The sequence below is a fragment of the Rhinopithecus roxellana genome, chromosome 12 (assembly GCF_007565055.1).
Source record: "Rhinopithecus roxellana isolate Shanxi Qingling chromosome 12, ASM756505v1, whole genome shotgun sequence".
Taxonomy (NCBI): Eukaryota; Metazoa; Chordata; class Mammalia; order Primates; family Cercopithecidae; genus Rhinopithecus; species Rhinopithecus roxellana.
Genome location: NC_044560.1, coordinates 82,739,650 through 82,745,649, shown reverse-complemented (window position 1 = coordinate 82,745,649; position 6,000 = coordinate 82,739,650).

Below are 6,000 nucleotides of genomic sequence, written 5' to 3'. Positions count from 1 at the left end.
TTGGGAGGCTGAGGCGGGCAGATCATTTGAGGTCAGGAGTTCGAGACCAGCCTGGCCAACATGGCAAAACCCCATCTCTACTAAAAATACAAAAATTAGCTGGGTATGTTGCTGGGCACCTGTAATCCCAGCTTGTTGGGAGGCTGATGCAAGAGAATCACTTGAACCCAGGAGGTGGAGGTTGCAGTGAGCTGAGATTGCACCTCTAGCCTGGCCCAAGAGTTAGAGGCTGCAGTGAGCTGCAATCGTGTCACTGCGCTTAAGCTGGGTGACGCCGCATGACCTCGTCTCTGAAACAAAAACAAAAACAAACCCACAAAACTGTATCAGCTAAATACTGACTACAAGGAAGCAGTGTATCAATATTAATATCAGAAAACCGAATTAAAGCAGAACAACATTAATAGGAAGAAAAGGCACATTTGGCACTGATGAAAGTTATAATCTCCCAAAAAGATGTAAAAATTTATGAATTTGCCTGCTACTAAAAAAGTGTTTTTAAAAACATATAAAGCAGGAACTTACAGAGGTAAAGGAAAAAATTGACAAGTCCATCATAATTGTGTGAGATTAAAAAAATTTTTTTTTTCTTTTTTGAGATGGAGTCTCACTCTGTTGCCCAGGCTGGAGTGCAGTGGTGCAACCTCGGTTCACTGCAGCCTCTGCCTCCCGAGTTTAAGCGATTCTCCTGCCTCAGCCTCCCGAGTAGCTGGGATTACAGGCACCTGCCACCAAACCCAGCTAATTTTTGTATTTTTAGTAGAGATGGGGTTTCGTCATGTTAGCCAGGATGGTCTCAAACTCCTGACCTCAAATGATCCGCCCCCCTTGGCCTACCAAAGTGTTGGGATTATAGGCATGAGCCACTGCGCCCAGCCGATTTTTAAAAATTTTTATTTAAAAGTTTTTTTTAGAGATAGGGCCTCATTGTCACCCAGGTTGGAGTGCAGTGGTGCTATCATAGCTCATGGAAGCCTTGAACTCCTGGGCTCAAGCGATCCTCCACAACCTAGTATGCCTTCCTGCAGAGGACAGAAAGCCAAAAGCTCTTTCCCAGATTCCCTTACAATGAGTGTGTCAGATGTAAATTATTTTCCACCACTTAGTGCTATTGTGCAAAATCTGAAAAGCAGATGAGAGGCCAAGACCACTGTCCTTTTCCATGGGCTGTTACTGCTTCCAAGCACAACTGTGGTGCTATCGAGTTTGCCTGCATCGATGTCTGGCCCCTAGTGTTGTGCATGTGGGCAGTAGAAGCAGCAGTGGCGGTGCCTGTTATTAGATCTTTGTATTGTTACCCTAGCAGTGTATTTATAAATACAGTTCTAATGTGTGTTCCAGGCCCATCCTCGGGTCCACTCCTACAGCCTCCCAATGACTTTTTTTGTTTTTTAGATAGGGTCTGGCTCTGTTGCCCAGGCTGGAGTGCAGTGGTGTGATCTCGGCTCTCTACAACCTCTGCCTCCTGGGCTCAAGCCATCCTCCTACCTCAGCCTCGTAAGTAGCTAGGACTACAGGGACGCGCCACCACATCTGGCTAATTTTTGTACTTTTTGTAGAGATGGGGTTTTGCCATGTTGCCGGGGCTGGTCTTGAACTCCTCTAAGTTCAAGCAGTCCATCTGGCTCGGCCTCCCAAAGTGCTGGGATTACAGGCGTGAGCCACTGCGCCTGACCTCCTAATGACTTTTGAAGCACCCAGTGTATTAAACCTCATTCTGCTTAAAATACCTAGGGTAGTTTTTGTTTTCTGCATTGAACACTGATTTCTATAGATTCAAGTTACTATAGATTACTATGGATTTGAAAAACATGAGTAAAAAGCTTGAGGTAAGAAAAGCTTAAACGGTTGGCTGGGCATGGTGGCTCACACCTGTAATCCCAGCACTTCGGGAGGCCGAGACTAGTGGATCATGAGATTAGGGGTTCGAGACCATCCTGGCCAACACGGTGAAGCCCCCGTCTCTACTAAAAATACAAAAATTAGCTGGGCGCAGTTGCAGATGCCTGTAATCCCAGCTACTCGGAGGTTGAGGCAGGAGAATTGCTTGAACCAGGAGGCAGAGGTTGCAGTGAGCCGAGATCGCACCACTGTACTCCAGCCTGGGTGACAGAGCAAGATTCTATATCAAAAAAAAAAAAAAAGAGAGAGAGAGAAGAAAGAAAAGAAAAAAGAAAAAGAAAAAAAAGAGGAAAAGCTTAAATTATTAAACTGAGAATTTCAATCATTTTTCAAGCATACAATGAATGTTAATGATGACTGACAGTATATCAGATAACAAAGGAAATCTTGAAAACTTTTTAAAAATCAACATTATATAGACAATTTTAACTGATCACAATGCAGTAAAAGTATATTTTCATTTTCTTTTCAATAGAGAGAGGGTTTCGCTATGTTACCTAGGCTGGTCTCAAACTCCGGAGCTTGGGATCCTTCCACCTCAGTCACCAGAGTAACTGGGATTACACACATTCACCATCATGCCTGGCTGAAACATTTATTTATGTATGATTTATTTATTTTTATTTAGAGATGGGGTTCTCACTATGTTGCAGGCTGGTCTTGGACTCCTGGCCTCAAGTGATCCTCCTATCTTGGCTTCCCAAAGTGCTGGGATTACAAGCATGAGCCACCATGTCTGGCCTGAAACTACATTTATTTTTAATAATAATAGGTAGCCACTAGGTGTGGTGGCTTATGCTTCTAATCCCAGTGCTTTGGGAGGCTGAGGCAGGAGGATGGCTTGAGCCCTGGAATTCAAGACCAGCCTGGGCAGCATAGAGAGTCTTCGTCTTCACAAAATAGAAATGTTAGGCACTAATACTCTGTTTCCCTAGAGACCCTGTCGCTAGGCTGGGACTACATGCATGCACCACCATGCCTGGCTAATTTTGGTATTTTTTATAGAGACAAGGTCTCTATGTTGTCTAGCTTGTCTCAAACTCCTGGATGTAAGTGATCCTTCCATCTTGGCCTCCCAAAGTGTTGGGAGTGGGTTACTTTGGGCCACAAGTTTGAGACCAGCCTGGGCAACATAGTGAGACTCTATCTCTCCAAAATAATTTAAAATAATTTAGAAAATTAGCTTGAGGCCAATTAGTAGGCGTTTAAGGCTGCAGTGAGCTATGATCACACCATTGCACTCCAGCCTGGACAACAGAGCAAGACCCTGTCTCTTAAAAAAAATGAAAGAACAAGAGTAAACCAAAGGAAGTAGAAGAAAGTAAGTAAGAAAGGTAAAACCAGAAGATAGTGAAATAGAAAATATAATAACAACATCATAAAAAAAAGAGATAAAAAGCCAAAAATCTGATTTAACAAAAAACCCTAGGATAACTGAGAGAGAGAAAGAGAGAGAGCAAGCACAAATAAATAGTATCAGGAATTAAAAGGGGACTGTAACCGATACAATAGAGATTTTTGAATCACGAGAATACTATGAATATCTTTATGACATTAATTTTTATTTTATTTTATTTATTTATTTTTTTGCAACAAGGTCTCACTCTGTCACTTAGGCAGGAGTGCAGTGGCACAATCTCAGCTCACTGCAGCCTCAATCTCCTGGGCTCAAGCCATCCTCCCACCTTAGCCTCCCGATAACTGGGACTACAGGGAGTATAGGACATGCCACCACTCCTGGATAATTTTGTAGTTTTTGTAGAGACAGGGCTTCACAATGTTGCCCAGACTGGCTCCAATTCCTGGGCTTAAGTGATCTGTCGCCCGGGCCTCCCAAAGTGTTGGTATTACAGGAGTGAATCACTGTGCCCGGCATGGTGGCTCATGTCTGCAATCCCAGCACTTTGGGAGGCTGAGGTGGGAGGATTGCTTAAGCCCAGGAGTTTCAGACCAGCCTGAGCAACATAGCAAGACGCTGTTTCTACAAAAACCCAAAAATTTAGTCGGGTATGGTGGTAGGCACCTGTAGTCTCAGCTACTCAGGAGGCTGAAGTGGGAGAACCATCTGAGCCCAGGTGATCGTACTACTGCACTTCAGCCTGTACACAGAGCGAGGCCTCATCTCAAACAAAAGAAAAAAGAAAATGCAATAAAAATATTAAAGAATAGAATAATTCAATTAAAACGTGCAATATTTTGATGAAGAAAAATCACAAAAATGAATTGAAGGCCTGAAAGAATGGAAATAAGGTACATTTATGGATGAGAAGACTTAGTATTACTCAGTTTTATCCCTAATCTGTAAATTTGATGAAATTCCAATTTAAATCCCAACAGAATTCTGCAAGGATCTTGACAAAATGATTCTACAGCTCATATGGAAGAATAAAGGTATATAGTTAGCTAAGACGATAATAAAAAATAGAAACCAAGTTAGGGGGGGTTGGAGCTTGCTCCCCAGTTAGCAATATTTATCACAAAACCATAGAACTAAAACAATGTTTATCAAGAATAGACAAATCGATCAATGGAAAAGAAAAGAAAGCCAACAAATAGGCCAGGTGTGGTGGTTCACACCCGTAATCCCAGCATTTTGGAAGGCCGAGGCAGGTGAATCACCTGAGGTCAGGAGTTTGAGACCAGCCTGGCCAACATGGTGAAACCTCATCTCTACTAATAATACAAAAATTAGCTGGGCGTGGTGGTGGACACCTGTAATCCCAGCTACTTGGGAGGTTGAGGCAGGGGAATAATTTGAACCCAGGAGGCAAAAGTTGCAGTGAACCAAGATCCCACCACTGCACGCTAGCCTGGGCAATGAGAGCAAAACTCCATTTAAAAAAGAAAAAAAAGCCAAGAAATAAATTGCATTCATTCATGGGAACCAGGTATATCGCAGAGGTGCTGTCATGAGTCAATGGAGTAAACATCTAATGATGGGGTAAATGACATTAGGCCAAAACCTGGGCAAAATCTTACTTTATTCTTTTATGACAATGAGACATTTTAGAATACCAGGAGATAGGCCGGGCCCAGCGGCTTACACCTGTAATCTCAACACTTTGAGAGGCCGAGACGGGCAGATTACTTGAGGTCAGGAGTTTGAGGCCAGGCTGGCCAACATAGTGAAACCTCATCTCTACTTAAAACACAAAAATTAGCTGGGTGTGGCACACGCCTGTAATCCCAGCTACTCCGGAGGCTGAGGTAGAAGAATCGCTTGCACCCGGGAGGTGGAGGTTGCAGTGAGTCGAGATCATGCCACTGCACTCCAGTCTGGGTGATAGAGTGAGATTGTCTCAAAAAAAAAAAAAAAACCAAAAACTAATAAAAAAAAAAAAAGTAGAATGCCAGGATATAGAGAAACTGGCCAGAGACTGGCTGGTTTCTAAAACCAGTACTTGCTAACCTTGAGCAAATTACTTAATCTCTTTTTGCCTATTTCCTCATCTGTCAAATAAGGATAATAACAGTTCTTACCTCACAGACTTGGTGTAAGGATTGATATAGGTAAATTAATATAAGCAAATACAAGATTAACATAGGTAAAGCATTAAGACCAGTCCCTGGCTCAAAACAGCACTACATGTTAGCCATTCTTTATCTCTATACCATGTGGTACTGACAACATCTCCACTCCCCCTTTCTCTGCCTAATGTGGGCGACTTCTACTATCCAAATGGACCGGAATGGCTTAGTTCACTGGTCTTAGGGAACCTGGTCAACTCTCTGCCATCATGACCAAGACATTCCTTAGAGGGAGGCCTTCTTACTTACAGAAACTATTTCCTTAGAGCAGTAGTTTTGGTCATTGGCGACATCCAGTCTCTCCTCTTACCTCATCTGTACTCCAACGCCATATCATGACAGTGTTCAATATGGATTATCCAATAGCTTGGTTTGTTTTTTGTAACAAACCTTGTTTTTTAGAATAGTTTTAGATCTACAGAAAAATCTGAAGATTAGTACAGGGAGTTCCCATGTACTCCAGACTCGATTTCCCTTGTTATTCATATTATGTTGTTTTTAAAATTCCACATGATGTCATTGAGATGCATTCATGTTGATATATAGATCTAATTTATGTAGTCTAACTGT